This window comes from Terrapene carolina, unplaced genomic scaffold, assembly GCF_002925995.2.
Source record: "Terrapene carolina triunguis isolate 2854851 unplaced genomic scaffold, T_m_triunguis-2.0 Scaffold62, whole genome shotgun sequence".
NCBI lineage: Eukaryota > Metazoa > Chordata > Testudines > Emydidae > Terrapene > Terrapene triunguis.
The window spans coordinates 43,880,744-43,898,862 of record NW_020664413.1 but is presented as its reverse complement, the minus strand read 5'-3'; positions in this window follow the sequence as shown (position 1 = coordinate 43,898,862).

The following is an 18,119-nucleotide window of genomic DNA, read 5'->3' as shown; positions in this document are numbered from 1 at the left end:
AGTAAAGGAAAAAATATATTCATTTAGGATAGAAATAAAGACAGAGAGGTCCCAAGCATATGGAGACATGTACTGAAATAGTTTGTGCCCGGAGTACTCTCGAATTAGATTATGCTGAAATTGTTTTGAGACTAAAACCAAATAATAGTACAAGTGAAGTAAATGACAAGTCATTCACTTAAATGGGCTGTACCAAGATTCATCCTTACATATTTTCCATTTAAGTCCCTCAAGAAACATTACACAGCAGTTTCTATTTGATCATATTAAGAAGAGATACAAGTGTCTTTCCATATGCTGCAGTATAGATACATCATTGTAAATAGGGGAAGGAAGTCTTAGCTCAACGAACTATGTCTGTGTCTCAAACTTGCAGTTCTTCCGCAAAGCTCCCATTGATTGCCATGGGAGTTAGGGCTGAATAGATTAAAGTTAAGTAGAGTAGGATGAGGTACCTGGCTGCTTCTAATTCCAATATAATAAACATAACATCCTCAAATAGTAGGGAACCACTAGTGTGATTATTTTAAATCCCTTTTTGTATACATGTAACTCTATCATTCACAATGAAAAAATATACATATATATATATATATTTTTCATTTCAACATGCCTAGTCTCTGCTAATTCTTATCTTCAGTGTTTCACAGTGAGGAACTAAAGCAATGTCTTAAGAAAATATGTTTTGGTATTAAAAATACTTCAAACGTTCATTAGCAAATCATGTTTTGAGGTATTAGTTTGCTGATGTTGAAATCCAATAACCTACTTTGGGATTAAAACTGTCTTTTTCAATTATATGATCATTGATTTCATGCAAATAGGAAAGCTCCTTTCTAGACATTAATAATCTTATCTTTATTATAGATCATTTCCTACTCACAAGTTAGATGAAAAGGTATATATGTCCTCATTGTACTGTACTGGCTTTGCATATTTGGAAATGTTAGGAAAGATGAACAGGATAGGAAAGTGGTTGTATGTAGCACGGTACCCTTAATACAGCAATAAGAGTTCGCTGAAAAACTAGCCAGAGACTGGCACTAACATATTCAGTACAAAATAATGAGCAAGGATACATGAATGCATCCTTCATCAACCACACTATGCATGACAGTGCAATGTAAAATGGAGGTCAGATATTCAATCCAGTCATTGGGCAGGAGTTTGAAATAGTGTAGTTTTGGTTTGCTGAACATTTTTTGTTTTGGGTTGACCCAAGACAATTTTTTTTGTTTTGAATCAGCCCCGAAACCAAAAGATCAGTTATTCACACAGCTCTGCTTATTTCCTTTTGCACTGACTTCACTACACTTAATATCATGAGTTTTGAGTATGGTGAACTTGGAGAACTTTTTAAAAAGCAAAAACTAGGTGGGTTTCCCAAAGTAAGTGATCTCTACTGTAATGTTCCTCAGTTTCCTATCATCCGATTTCAACCCTCAGAAGAAAAATCTTGATTTGAAAGTACATTTTGATAGAGCAAGTAAAACTTATTCCTGTGGGCTAGATTTTATGATGCATGCATTTAATTTTGCCACAGATTAATGCTCTTTTCCTCTTATACTCATGCACCCACTACATAATATAATACATCAGCAGCAGGAGGGTAAGACATTCTAGCTTTTTATTAACTATAAATAATTCTTAAGCATACAGAGGATATGAAAGAATTTACTATCTGCTTATGGTCTGCTGCAGTGTGGTGGGCCAGAAAAAGTAAAGATAAACTTATCTTGTATTCAGTTCCTGGTAATAATTTTCTGTGTAAAGTTCCTCCATTTTTATAGAGAAGACTAAATGCATTTATAGAGAATGCATTTAAAACCAAAGAACTAATACCTTACATTTATTGAATTGACTTTGATTTGTTAACTTCAACAAAATAAGAGCCATCCGGAGCACATAATCCAAAAGCATTCATAGGTTGTTGCCTTGTTGGGGTTTTTTTAGTACCACTGAAAAGGTTTAAGAGAAACAGCTATTTTATTTTGAGGGCTATTCAAACGGAAGAGAGAAAGGATGGTCTAGTGCAGAGGTCTTCAATTTGTGGGGTGCGCCTCCCTAGGGGGGTGCGGAGTAACATTGGGGGGGAGCATGGCTGAGGCCTGAACCAGCCCCCACAGGGGGTGGGGAGGGAGTTCCGCCCAGCTCTGCTCCTGGCCCTGGCTGCTGGCTGCATTGCAGGAGATCTGCTCCCAGCCAGGGCTGCCGGCCCCTCGCCCAGGGTCCTATTTGGCCACCCCGCACCCAGGGCTCCGTGCCCAGCTGTGGCTGCAGGCCTTGGACGACAGTCCGCTCTTGCCCTCGCCCCCAGCTGTGGCCCTAGCCCTTTCCCCTGTCCGCATCCTCCCCCTCCCAGAACCACGGCCTTCCTCCCAGCTCCGGGGGGGGGGCATGGACAGGGGTAACGGGGAGTGCAAGATAAAAAGCTTGGGGATGACTGGTCTAGTGGCTAAGGCGCTAGCTTGGGAAGTGGGAGATGTAGGTTCAATTCCCAACTCTGCTAGAGACTTCCTGTGTGACCTTAGGGTATGATTCCATGAACGAAAAGGGAGGACCAAAGTCCTGTTTTTAGGCACCACTGCAATGCACAACATTACCACTCAGCTGCCACCTGTGTTTCTGCCTCTGAGCATGCACACTGATGCCTCACTCTAGGCATCCAGATGCTTATCTCCTGCCTAAGCCCCAGAGCGATTCAGAAACTGGGGAAGATAGGCATTCATCCCCTTAAGTGGTGTATAGGGGCCTGGCAGTGCTCAAAGGCTGCCTACCAGGTTGGACCTTTCAGGTGAGTTCACACAAAAGAGCTGGGGGGAGGAGGAGACAGCTCTCCCTTACAACCCTTAGCCTAGTAGATCGGGTACTAACCCGGGATGTAAAGAGACCACTGGTTCACATGTCCCCTCCTCCTGAGGGGGTGAAGGGATTTGAGCAGGGATCTGCCACCTCTCAGGTGAGTGCCCTGAATTGCCATACCTAAGTTCCTTCATGGATCTGAGCCTCAGTGGCTCAGTTCCCCTCTTGTAAAATGAGGCTAATAGTACTTCCCAACCTCACAGAATGAATCCTTCACCTGGCTGATGCACTTTGACTTAACAAGACTGTGACCTGAGAGACCCCCGACTGAACTGACTTATAGATAACATTCCTACTTGGTCAGCTCCTCAAAGATGCAAGTTGACAGAACAAACCAGAATCAGGAGTGGTAGAGTGAGGGGGATGATAGCAGCCACTTCCCCAGTATTTCAGCAGTGAGGTCAAAGGCCATGGGGTCCCCTCAGAAGGCATCTAAAGGGCTCCCAGGGTTTGCTGGCAAAAAGGAACAGTGATAAAACTTGATGATTTGCTAGGAAACAGGTTTCACCAACTTTTACTTTGAGTTTTTGAGTTCTTATGAACTTGGAATTCCAGAAACTCCAGTTATACATCAGTATTTAAAATAGATTCCTTTATTGGAGTCATGAGCAACTTTCATTATAGAGACATATCAGTGATAATCAGTTCAAGGTGCAACTTTGTTTGCAGCATCACTGTAATTCAGTGGCAGAGTTTCCTCACATAATCCAACAACAAAGTGCACAGCAAAAGCTTCCCACAAGGATTCTAATAACAGGAAGCATTATGTAAACAAGCTACAAATGAAAAAGGGCTTTGGAGGGTCTCCATTTGTAGATGGATGGGGCATGGTAGACAAAGAGAGTCTCTTAAAAGGGTCAGAGAATTTCAGCAGGGTAATACACACTAATAATAATAAAAAACCACTATTTTCTTATTTACAAATGACAGAATTCTGTCAATCTTACATCTACTCATCAAAGTACCTTTTGTGGTGGCTAAATATTTAGAATGGGATTTCCAAAGCATCTAAGAGAGTAGATATTTTACACCTATTAACTTTATATGACAGATGCATGCCCTTGGGTGCTTTTGAAAATCCTCCCCTTAAATAATACATTCTTTTGCACTTTCTCTGGTGTAAATTAACCTGGTCAGTAAAGCTCTGTTATCATAGAGTACAAAGGTTGCTTTAAAGGAAGTTCTGCCTGGGCATTTCTGAAGGGCTATGTCTCTATCCTTACTATATTGAGGAAGGAAAAGATGACATGTGTCTCACACTCTGTTTACTGGTCTTGGATCATGAAGTGAGACTGTGAGATGATTTTGTAAGAAATTTCTCAGAGAAATTCTGACTGTGCAAAAGTGAAAGGGTCTTTAGACCGCAACCAGTAGGAAATAATTTTAGATACAATCAATGAATCACAGAGACCATTTTGCATCTGTGCAAGAAGACCTGAGGGTTTGTGCTGATCTCTGAAAGACACACTACAGAATTAGGAACAATTTCTCTCTTCCTTGTGGATTTTTGTTCCATGATTGCTGACTCCATTTCTCTGTTATCTGTAACTTAATTTTCTGTTTCTATAACTATGATGTAGTAGCATTAGGTTAAATTGTAATGGAAGGACACACTAAGAGTGTTCTTCACTTGCAAATTATCACAACAGCCAATAGGCTACAATGCATAATTTAATCATATAAGACATTTGTAATATGTATCACTTCTTGTTTGCTATAACAATGGTCTTATGTTAATCAATGGTTTTCTAATGACAAAACATTCATAGAAATAAATAGCATGCCCTATTCTTGGAATTACGATATTTTTGGTAATTATGTTCTTAAAGTGTTTAAACAATCCAGACCAAGGGGCTGCTGCGGTGGGGGAGAGACCCCCCTCCTTCCCAGCCCCAGCTCAGGGGATGCCACAGCAGGGGAGAGAGGCTACATTCATCGCATTAGAAAGGTAAGACTACTGATATTAAAATATGAGTTGTGTACTTTTGTAGAACAAAAAAACATTAATTATTATTAAAGGTTTTTTTATATAATGCTTTTATCCAAAGTACTTTACAATAATTAGCTAATGATACAAACAACATTTGGAAAGATCATTAAGTGGTCCGCCGAGACCCTCAGCAATTTTCAAGTGGTCCGTGGAAAAAAAAGTTTGAGAATCACTGTCCTAGGGTACCTAAAGAACTAGCTGAAGCAATCTCGAAACCATTAACAATTATCTTTTAAATGTCATGGAGGATGAGTAAGGTTCCAGAAGACAGGAGAAAGGCAAATATAGTACCTGTCTTTAAAAAGGGGAACAAAGAGGATCCGGAGATTTATAAATTAGTCAGTCACTGGGGCAGGGCAGGGGTAAAACCCCTTTTAAAGCCCTGCCAAAATGCTGGCTACAGCCTGCTGTCTGGCCAGTAGGCCAGGTGTAGAAATGCAGGTATTCAGCAGGGAGCCCAGCTGCAAGCCCAGAGGAACAGGCTAAGCTAAGTACTGACAGCTGGGCTGGGGCAGGAGAGGGCTATAAAAGCCCTGGGCAAGCCTCAGTGGGGAGGCTAGCCTGGGAGGGTAGTAGCTCTGTCTTCTTACCAACAAGGAAGCCTTAAGAGCCAGGAGACCCTGGGGAGGGTCTGTTGGGGGATCTGGGAACTGCACAAGTATGTAAATAAAGATACTGGGGTGATTCAACAAAAGAGGGAGTGAACTCTCTTTATTAAACCAGCCTAAACACAGGGTGCAGGCACAAAAGTGGGAGAGCCTGCACTGACCCTGTGACAGTCACCAATAGCAATTCTGGGGGACCCAGCCTACTCTTTGCTCCTGAAGCTATACGCTGGCCTCCTCGACAGCACCAAAGAAAGATTCAGCTACTGGTTCAGCAGGTGCAGAATGAATGTTGAATGTGCTTTTGGTAGACTGAAGAGATGCTGGTGCTGTTTACTCACTAAACTGCCTTGCTAAGATCCAAACATTCCCATAGTTATAGCTGCATGTTGTGTATTGCATAATATCTTTGCGGCAAAGCAGGGGAATCTCCAAGGCAGAGGGATGAGGTGGACTGGCTGTCTGCTGAACATGAACTGTCAGGCACAAGGGCTATTACAAGAACCAACCATAGAACTATACAGCTAAGGAAGGCGTTAAAAGACCATTTTAACAATCAGCCACGGTAGTGTTGTCTAATGCTTTTATGAAAGTGCCTCTTGTGTGTACAGAAATTAAATATGAGTGGATCTTTGCCTCCTGCTATGAATTTTGTAATGCTTGGTGTTGTAAACTAATAAAGAAACTCTGAGTTTCAAAATAGAATTTTATTGTGTGCAAAGAAACAGGCAACAAAATTAAAGTGCAAACAAACACACAAGGTTAAAAACCTCTTACCAGCATGGTAACAGGGTGAACCAGACTTTAAAACCCCAAGTAAAAACGGAAGTAAACAGTGAACATTTATATTCATGTATCTCAAACCTAGTACAGTATAGTAGGCTGTGGCTACATATATACCAACCTGCGGTTTTCACAGGTTAGTGTACGTGTAGCTATGTTTCTCCTTGTTGTCCTCCAGCATAGTGTGGCAGGGGTAAGGATGAACATCATGCTGCCACCTGGTATGTTGAGGGTGTAGGGAGCACTGACCATGGAGTTCTCCAAGGATTGGAAACGCCGCTGAGTCCAGGGTCTTTGGGCATGTGGGTCAATAATGCTCTGCAACACCTGAGTTTTTTGCTTGAGCAAACCCCTGATGTTCTGGTGCATTTCCCAATGTCCCTCTCAGTCCTGCAGCAACTGCTGTCTGCATTCTTGGTCTTTCTTCATGGTCGTGTTCATATGGACTCTTCAAGCCCTGTGCTCACAGCCTGAGGCCATAGAGGATTAGAGGATCCCAAAGAACATATTCTCCCTAGTCCTTTTCTTTCTCCTCCTGCTCAGAGTGAGGTATTCAGCAGGCATGCCAGAGGCTGCTGATTAAAACAGACAGATACACCATTAGATTTATAGTCACAACAGAAAGGGAAAGGTAAGTGTTAAAACTCCCTTACATCATTCCCATAAATACTTTGAATAAGAAATGCTAATGGTCACCTCATTACAGCACTGCTCTGCAGTTCAAACTATGGTGAGTACAACCTAGCCTGGAGGAGAGGAGTGGGCGTGATCTGCTGAGTGGCTTTAAATGCTGGGCGCCCCTCCCCAGGTATGAGTATAGGGAAAGTGCAGTGAATATTGGCAATATTTTCACAGGCAGTGGTGATTTTGGGTGGCACCCTCAGGAATGAGATATCAAAGGCACAGAGAACCCAGTTACTACTGGTGTCCTGAGGCCACCTGGGCCCATTTACTGCAGTGGTGGCAGCCGAATTTATTGCTGAGTGGCATGGGAAAGTCTCATTTAGCTGTGGGAGAAACAAGATTGCCATCCATAGAAATCTTCAGGAGAGGATTGCAGAGTATCTCCATGAAAGTTTCATGGAGATCTGTCAAGAGACTAAAAGGGACACCCCTACTGAGATAAACAAAATACTCCACATGTGGCCCCCACCAGCCCAACAAGCCAGTGAATGGAAATGGGGACACACACTCTACCTGTTTGTTCTACCTCTACCTGAGCACAGTGTTACCCAGGGTTTTGCTGAACCCAAAGCTCTTGGTAACCTTACTCTCTGAGGTGGTGGCAGGAAATAAATCAATGGGGACATGGCCATTGGCCAATAGATAGTTGATGCAAGCAGGCAAACAAGTGCTTTCACTCAAAGCTTCTACTTTATTTAGTCTCCAGCACTTACATACATCCGCAACAGGATGTAGAGCACCCCAGATTACACCCAGATTCATATTTACCCAGGCTCTTGGAGGTCTCAAGTGGATAACTGTAGATGTCCAGTGGCCAGCTTTCCGTCTGCAGGGGAATTTGAGAGGTGTTCAAGTGTCCACTGAGCCCAGATTTCTTTCTCTTTTTATACCCAATTTGTTAGTATTACATAGCTTGTTCATCAAAAAAACTGCTAAGCAGAAGTGTGGCGTTTTCCAGCCTGTAGTATTCCATCAGTTAACCAGTTGTCTTTCACATAGCAATAATTAAATATTGCTAGACTTTCTGTCTTGCAAAACCGCACACTTCGGAAAAAAACTCAAGTCAGGAGGGCACAGGGTCATTGTTTACTCCTTGTGGTCACTCACTTCCCCCTCCCCTCTTGGTATGTTAGTTGTGCTAAGGCTGCTACAAAGATCTTAGAGCTGCTTTCAGCAATAACCATAACAACTGGTATTCCAGCTGCGGGCAGTGGTTTAGGCATGTTACTGGCTTAACGAAATTTCCTCCTTACAACAGGATACTGATCTGATGTGGATTGTGTAAGCAGATTGCCAGACTGCTATTTTTGAATTTATTCCCTAACATTTTCCCTAAGTATTTTGTATTAGGTTCTAATTATACGAGTAAAGTAAGCAATGAAAACTCAATGCCTGTGTTTTCTAAACTTGCAGATGAGATGGGCACCACTTTTAAATGGGGAAGAAGGGCTGGAGGGTGGAGGAACCAAGGGAGGGAGATGAGGTTTGGGGCAACGAAAAGGGGAAAAAAATATTATAAGAAGTAATGCATGTACATACTTACCCAAGCACCCTTCCCCTTCTGCAACAGGCTCAGTTGCACTCGCCTAGTGTATTATTTGACTCTTGGCTCACGGCAAGGTTTGAGTTCCCTGCTATGTCTCCCCCCTCCTCCTCACTGTTTATAGAAGGGGTCTCAACCTTTGGCTCCTGAGAAGTGTCCACAGGTGTATGCAGGGGGCTGGTTGGGTCACAGACATGCCTGGCATGCAGTTCATTATAAAAGGGGCAGGTCTGTGGGGTAGTACCAGATTTCTTGTGCGCTCCCTTGCCTTCAGGTATCCCTGGTGAAGTTCCCTTGCTGACACTCAGCACTACTGCTCATCCCTGTCGTGCACCCGTTTCACCATCTCCTGTGCAATCTGCTTGTAGATCTCAATGTTTCTACCGTTAGTCCATAGCTGTGCTTGCGCAGCCTCTTCTCCTCATAGGTCCAGGAGCTCATCTAGTAGCACTTTGTGTGCAGGGAACTGACGTGATCAGATGCACACAACAAAGGTTATCTGCAAGGTGTGCACCCCAAACCAGGCAATCAGGAAAAGGCATTTCAAAAACAAGCAGGAGGGCTTAAAGGAGAAGGGGGGCTTCTGGTCTCTGTGACCCTCTGGGCAGTAAAGTTCAAAACTGTGACTGGAGTAGTTACTATCGTGGGAATAGGCGCATTGTGGGACAGCTGCCAGAGGACTGGTAGGGTTGACACACATAATGCAGTGTCTACACTTGCACTGTTCGACTTATGTTGGTCAACTGTGGCTCTGCGTTTCTTGGGGAGGTAGGGTTATAGCATTGCTGTAACAGGGTGCTTATGTCAATCGCAGAAAGTTGTGGCGTAGACACATGCACAGCTAGGTTATCATGAGTTGACTTATGATGACCAAACTTTGTAGTGTAGACCAGGCCCCAGATACAAATAATGCTACACGTTGAGGTGTTGGTGCCAGAAGTTGAATCTCAATAAAATCCACAATTTTTCAGGATCTCGTGATCTTTTTAACAAGTTGAATCAAACAACACTTAGATACCATGGTGATAGTTTTGTGTATATGTGTGTGTGAGAGAGGCCCCTGCTCTTCAGGTTGTTTGAAGTCTGCATCCGAATTCTGCAGCTCAGACCCATTTCTAATCTTTGTTTTTTTCCATAATATATGAGCAGAAGCAGGTGTTTTCCCCTACCAGCATTTGATCTGTGTGTGAAGAATTAAGGGGAATTAAACACTGTCAAAGCAATGACTGGGATTTAACTATGCAGACTCTTGTTAAGTCTAGTGAGAGCAGCAATTGTAAAACCCTGCATATTGCTCTGAAAATTTAGGATCATCCAATGTGACAGTCTCTCTGTAAACAACATTTCAAAACTTGATTACTCTGAATCAATACAGTAGAAGGGCTGTGTCCTGTATCAGAGCCAGTTGGAGCCATGGAGTGATATTTCAGATTATTATAATTCATTGCCTGTTTAGGTTGCCGATCATATTTCATAAGTGGGATAAACACTGGGCCCCCTCTGAAAGTACCCCAGAGTGTTCTGGTTGTTCTACACTGCTTTGATAATGTAAAACAACCCTAAAGCTGGCTTAATTGGCCACCTGAAGATTCCCCTGCCTTAGGAGAATCATTGTGTGAAACAGAGCCATTGAAGTGGTCCTTCTCCTTCCTGGTCACTACCAAAGGGGCATGGCTGGGGCATCCCTGTGATTCACCAGGACAGCCCTGGAGCCTATGACAGCCAGAATAAATTAGAGCTGCTTTCAAGCTATTCTAATTTGTGCCAGGGGTCAGACTCTGTAAATCCGTCCCAGGATCAGCAGAAAGCAAAGGTAGTTTAAAGCCTTTGTCTCTATACAAACGAACCCAATGACAATGCCAAGCATGTCTCTTGTGAGTGTGATTTTCTTAGATGAAAAATATGGTCTTGTCTTGCAGTCTTTACTCAGACAAAGTTCCTGTTAGCTTCAAACTTCGCATTGAATTTAAACATTTTGGTTTAGCGGGATATAAAAAATATCTGCTGAGTCATATTTGTGTTGTGCGTTATAATGCACATTGTCAAAGAAATTCCTTTTCAAATGTCTTTGTTCATAGGGAAATACTATGTGTTTTATTATAAAATACAAATCTAAAATAATTAATGAATATCACGTCTAATACTGTTATTTACAGTCATTTGGTGATACTACAGAATTTTATTTGGCCTTTGTGAAATATACTACATTTCATATGTGTACAGACAAGAAGAGTTTTCTCTATGCAGAAGGAAAACCACCATATATTTCAAAATTATTTGGTTAGTTCATGTCATCATGACCCAGTTCTAAAAAGCAGACATTTCCAAGAGAGGTCAAGTTGTTTGAATTCAAGAGGAGGCTGAAAATTATTTCTATAGACCTACAGTATTTTTCAAAGAATTTTCATACATTTGCCAATCCAAATCTGGACCAGCACTTCATTACAGTGCATTTGGCTCATTCTACACAATGGAAAATATTATATTTTGTACATCCCTTTCACTAACTGCAGAGCCATCTTAAAGCATGTTAATGCCTAAAGGAGGAATATTATATTATTTCTACTGGTAAATTGCAACTTGGCTAACAAATATGAGACAAAATAACCAAGGGATAAATGGGTCAATGGGACTAGTCTTGTGAGTAACTGCTCACCAAATGTGAGTAAAGATCTCACAGTCTTGTAAAACTTCTTAAATACTGTCTAAAGTTTGCATATCTCAAATATTAACCTTAAACACTATTATCATTTTTAATTCATAATATACATTGATTGGAAAGATTTATCTCTGTTACGAGAAGAATTTTTTCTATCCACATAGAGAAATTACATTGTCATACTACTTCAAATTCTGCCATAGTTTTCAGTTTTGTTTTCACTCTCTCTCTTAGGGTTTTCTATAGCACCTGTAGAATATAGATGTCAGGACCCCAGAATAATTATAATTGTTGAAATGGTTCTATATTGCAATGTTTTGTAGCTAGGAATGAATTTGGATGTCTGAATAGTTTTTGTTGTTGATTTGTTCATGTATATTTTTGTTAATGGGAGCTGTACTTTTAAGAAAAGGTCATTCACTTGTAGAATTTTTGCAGAAGATTCTAAGAACATCAGAATGGCCATACTGGGTCAGACCAATGGTCCATCTAGCCCAGTATCCTGTCTGCCGACAATGCCAGGTGCCCCAGAGGGAATGAACAGAACAGGCAATCATCAAGTGATCCATCCCCTGCCATCCTCTCCCAGCTTCTGGCAGTCAGAGGCTAGGACCCCAGGGCATGTGGTTGCATCCCTGACGCTCTTGGCTAATAACTATTGATGGACTTATCCTCCATGAATTTATCTAATTCTTTTTTGAACCCCATTATAGTTTTGGCTTCAAAACATCCCCAGGCAATAAATTTCACAGGTTGACTGTGCGTTGAGAAGAGAAGAGACCCTGTCTGAGTAAGCACCAGAATGTGATGACTTAGCTTCATAATCTTCTCTTTCAAGAAAACAAGCCTAATTTTTGAAGGTGTCAGGTTTCAGAGTGGTAGCTGTGTTAGTCTGTATCAGCAAAAACACCGAGGAGTCCTTGTGGCACTTCAGAGACTAACAAATTTATTTGAGCATAAGCTTTCATGGGCTAAAACCCACTACATCAGATGTATGGAGTGGAACATACAGTAGGGCGGTATAAATACACAGCATATGAAAAGATGGAAGTTGCCTTACCAAGTCGGGGGTCAGTGCTAACGAGCCAATTCAATTTAAGTTGGAAGTAGGCAATTCTCAACAGTTAAATGGGCCTTGATATTGCCCCATAGATCTTGCCGTCTGCTGGAACTCTTATGACTTCAGGAACCTGGCTGTCTCCTGCTGCTGCAATAAGGAGTGGGGCTTATTCCTGAATAGAATAGTAGAAGTAGGAGTGGGGACCACAGTAAAACACAAATAAAAATAATAATAAAACAGACTAGTGTTAGAATATAAATTACTCTACCCATTGCTTTTGACAAGGTGAAGTTTAACAAGCCAGAACTATGGCTTTGATGTGAGCCCCAAGAAGGGGCAGCGTGTTGCTGATGTCCTTAGGATAGGCTGGTATGCAGCTTGTGACTCTGAGTGTAGGTCTACACTTCCAGCACCTGGTGTTATTCTCTGTTTGAGGGGCCATACCTGCGCTACCTCTGATCCTGCCAGAACACTGACAATAGAATGTAGGTGTGGCGGTGGGAAGGGCTAGCAGCCCTGAGTGTGATCGTGTCCGAGATTCCAGGAGTTCTGTCCCAATGGCTTTGCTACAAGTGGGACAAGATAGGCTCTTGTATTTAGTTATTTATAAATCCAGTTACTTTGAGTACTGTTTTTGCCTATATACTAAGAAAATTAATGACATCAATTGTTAATCACAATGAATTGCTCATCCTATTAGAGTTCAGCTCTGTTTTGACATTAAAGAAAATTTTCCAAGATTTATATAACTATTCTTCTGGTGCCAGAATTCTCCCCAGTCTATTTGTCTAGGAAGCTAACCTCAGTTATTTTGAACTAATTTAGAAGGAATGGCTTCTAATGCACAAACAAAGAACAACAACAAATGTATTCAAAGCCTCTTACTGCAGGCCATATCCTGCCTTGTGATCTGGGCCTGCACCAGCTGGGAGGAGGGTGTTTAGTGAGCTTCTTCCAAAATAACACTTGTGCACTTATGCAGCAGCACAAGGAGATTCCAACCCAGCACTCAAGAGGTTGCTGTGAAGGGGGGACTCTGTTATGCCTGCTGATGCTCTACAGCCTTACGGGAGCATGCTGTACCAGGGAGTGGGTATGATCAGCCACCAGCCCTTTCACTGCACTTGCTAGCTTCTGTGTGGAGTAGAATATCCCTATCAGCCACCCCACAGGCTGCCCCTTCCCCCTGAATACTTATATAGAAGGCTGCCATAGAGCAGCTGTTTACACACGAGTGCTGGGGAGGGCTTCTGGAGATTCTCCAAACCCCAGTGGGAATGTGTCTAAACAGGCTGAGGTTATGTCTAGGCACATTCCGACATAGTCCTCTTTGAAGAGGAGGGTTACATGCTACACTTCTTTTTACAGCATGGGCCTAGCATAGGCCTATGAACTGGCTATAAACTCAACCAGAGCCCAAGTCTATGTCTCCTAACCCAAACCCTGCTCCACAGACTTGATCCTGTCCACAAAGAGGACAAACTGTCAACAACTTCTTTTTATGCTTTCCAAGTGTACGAGTTAGCTTAAGTATTAACCCTAACACTGGCCCATGGATGGTCATAAATGCTAACCAGAGTAAATGATATAATGTAAATCCTGACCTTAAGAGGGGCCCACAAACCAGTTTCAAACTCAGTCTTAGCTCAGGCCCATGACTTGCAATTTGTCAACCTTAGCCAAGGCCTACAAGCTGATCCCAAATCCACAATCCAACCTTAATATTATATACCGCCTGGTCTTCCTCATCCTTGCGCATGAACTGGCTTGGGCTCATAAACCTGCCCCCAATACTGGCTCTGTGCCAGAATGAACCCTCTTCTGAATCCATGAACTTGTGACATACCCAACCCTGATCATGTGTTATGCTCATACAAAGCACACGGGATCTTTATAGAGGAAGGTAAATACACAGCATTTATTGAGAATACCACAGTTAGCATATGCTTTTTAGACACACACACACACACACACACACACACACACACACACACACACACACACACACACACACACACACACACACAGAGTCCTGCAGTGATGTTTATAGTTACCAGTCCAGAGTCTGGATCAATCTAGTGGCCAGCCAGATTGGTCGCAGAGGGGAGCGGGGTTCTATCGGTCGCGATCCGATGCTCCTGGAGTGTGGCAAGACGAACCCAAAGTCCTATGGCAAAGCACCCTGTTCTTATAGGTTTTCTTTTTTGTTGAAGCCTATGGATTTTGCTGTGTCACTTTGTGACCAGTTACTTCTTAATTGGTGTAAACATTCCAATACACCTCCGAGAGGGTTATCCTGTCCTTTGTTCCCGATTTAATCAATTGTCTTTAGGGGTGCCAGCCTTTACCTCAGGGTCGTCAATTTGCCCTTTATTATGGATGCGCGTTGATGATTCTTTGATGTTCTTTAAGTTTCTTCACTCCTCCTTCCTTGACTCTGGCTATAACAATGGCCTTCACACCTTATCTTTTCCTGATGCATACATTCCTCATTCACACAAACAGATTGAGAATACAAACAGTAGTATTTTATATTGAGCAAAAGGGCATTGCAAATTAAACCTTGCTAAGTTTTACAATCAATAACCAAGATAATTTACATTGAGACCCAGGCCTTCAATGTTCCTCTAATTTACTTAACATAGACACAATAGAGAATCCTGTCTCTTACTTCCTAATTTGTAATACATATAGGAAACCATAGTAGCTTTATAACTTATTCTAAAACAAAAGGATGACCATAATTAGTCATAAGGATTGTTCTGGTCTGTCATTCCTTTCTGCTATTCAAAAAGGGTGGCTGACAAGATGAAATCAAATCATATATTAATTCTCATAGTACATTATAAAATCCAGCTCCTACACATGCCCCACAAATAGGCCCCCAACCAATATAATAACATAAAATGATCTATTGTGGTTTATCCAATTCATGCTTTCGTAATCATTTGGGGTTTCTGATTACGTTTTTCTTTCTGTAATTGTCGGCACATATTTTATATTTCTCTTTGAATACATTTTCTGGATATGCCCTTTTTAAATGTATTATTCTTACCCTTGTGAACAACTGGCTTCGGCTTGGTTCCACAACATTATTACTGTTAACCATTACTTTATCCTCAGGAAGCTAGGGGAAATTATGTAGCACAGCTCTCCACACTCAAGCCCATGGAGTGCTTAGAATACTTTCCCCCCTGACATAGCTTTTTTGGATTTGACCCATTGAGATGTAGAATTATAAGAGAAAAGTGTCTATTGTCATCCATAATGTTTGCTGAGCACCTTTAAGTAGTACACTAAGTAATATGACTAGCATATGTCAAATCTTGTCCTTCCTTTCTTTCTCTCTTCCTCTCACCAGAGGAAAATTGCATGTGTCCAAATATATATTTACTAATTATTTTTTTACTGTATGTATGATACACTGTTTTTTTTATTAGGGAAGGCAAGCTCAAGCAGTGTGCCTTGCAATGAGTGTGCCTTGAAATGAGTATAGAATGAAGCACCGATGACATGACAGAATTCATTGTCTTTGAACAAATCTTTACAGTATATCATGTGAATATGTTTCAAACACTTAAAAGGACCAAGTTTACCATTAATTCAAAAGCCCTTAACTTTTCCATTAACGCTTTTGAGAGGCAAGTACATATCTTGCAAGTGAATTACACTGTATACGCATAGTAAAAATCCTACTGAAATAAGAATGCTATGATCAGGACTTACTACTCAAATACAATAGCCACTTTCAAAGTTTAATATCCCCACCACTTTCTATTTTTATATTACCAGAAGCAATTAGAGCAAATTTTGGATTAACAGTCTTGCTTCATTCCACTTCTAAAATACAAAGGTACAAAAATGCATTGAAAAGATGGAAACTTCCAGTTTTGTCTAATATTTTTTTCAGTTTTACTGATCAGACTAATTTTTTTTTTAACAAAAATGAGCATTGGATTGAAACTTGTCAATTCAGTGATCTACTCTTACAAGGAGAGTTTTATGCTAAAAATGAAACAGATATGATTAAAATGGCACTTTTGTATGTTGTAATTAATGCTGCATGGGTTATAGGAAAAAGTTATTGGTTATTGTATAAAGAAGCATCCTTGTTTACCACAAATAAAGGTTTTCCACATGTTTTAGTATTTAATTGGTAAAAAATACACACATTTGATAAATCCGAGGTAAGCAGAAGGAAAACTTTTCCTAGGATGTCAAGAGAGCATAGATACTCTAAGAACAGTTTGACCATGTGACAGACCCAGAGGCTATTTGATATCTGCTAGAACAACTGCCTTTAGAACTCACCAAGCAGCCAGATGTTGCTCCTGGAATCTTCAAAAACTTGGCATCTGGGTTCTGGCATGCCCCAAGAGTGGCCCTGGGTGCCAGCCCCATTGTTGGAATGGATGCACAAGGAAAGGGAAGAGACAGAAGATTTAACAGATTCTTGGACTAGCTGTAACATACAACCTGCATGACGCAAATTTTAATCTTTTAACTATAAATGTTAAGTATTTTAGGAAAACAGATTTGCTTCAATGTAAATATTGCCTGACAAATATGCTTTTGTGTCATAAATGTATTTTTAAATATAGTTTCCCTTTCAGGTTAATGGAGATTGTATTAAAGTATGGACCAAACAGCATCTGCATTTTGCTGAACTTCAGGTAACTATCGTAACATTTATGTATTTTAAACATTTGTGAAGTTTCTTGACTGAGTCTCATGACATTAGTCTTATTAGTACTGTCTTTGCACTTGAGATATAGGGGGAAATCCTAGCTCCATTGAAGTCAAGGGGAGTTTTGCCTTTAACTTCAACAGGGCCAGGATTTCACCCACACACTAGGTAGACTGTGACACAGAGGCCCATTGGTGATTCACTACTTTGTGTCAGCAACTCTTGTCAGGCCTGACAAACTCTTTACACCAGCACATTGCTGTCATAGTGTTTATCCAACAAGTGTCTTGTAAGGTATCAAATGAAAGCCAGTGAAACACTGGTCACCAATATAATTGTGAAATGTATGTATTAATGCTATATGAGGAATTATGGATAGTTACTGATATTATACTTTAAAATCTATTACCAGATGCAGGGAGAAACAGGTTTTCTTCCAGACAGGAGGGAAAAAAGTTATTTTCCTGCCTCTAGTGTCAATTGGGAAACCAACACAAAGGAAGCTGCATTTTTGTGTAAGTCAACAAGAAAAGTCATATTGATGGGGTGGGGGATATGAAATTAGCATGAGAAGGCACTTGAGATTTTATTGTCTCTGGCGTCAAAACAATGAGTTATGGGGAGAGTTAATGAAAAGCAAAATGATATTTTGTTATCCATTTACCGAGGAGACCCCTGGTAGGGCATGAGGGAGTCATAAAAATCTGGATCCTGATTTGATTGAAAATCAGCAAGCTCTCCAGAAAAACTTTGAGGGTAAGAAAACTGCTTTAGCCAAATGATTGCAGTTTGCTAAAGTTATGTTTTGTCCCTTAGAAGCACATTATACTTTTGTTTTATTTGTAATCAGTTCTGTTTCCACTACCCTTAGTCAGTATCACTTAAAACTGTATCTTTGTTAATAAGCTTCTCTTTGTTTTATCATGTCAATCTCAGTGCTGAGATAATAAATAGAGTGTGTCTTCTCAGTGGAATCAAGTAAGCTGTGTGTACACTGTCTCTTTGGAGGCCACAGACTTGGTAATTACTGTGAGTGTCTAGTGACAGGGGCTTGACATCACAGGGGGATGTGTCTGGGAAGTTCAGGAACTGGGGCACACCAAGTGTTAATCTGCAAGGCAAAGTAAAGTCAGGCAGAGCCCTGAGAAGTTTGTCTGGGCTATGGCACCAGTGAATCTCTCTCGCTAAGTAAGGGGAGTTACATGGTAACCTACAGTTCTGGACACCACAGGAAAGTTTCACAGAC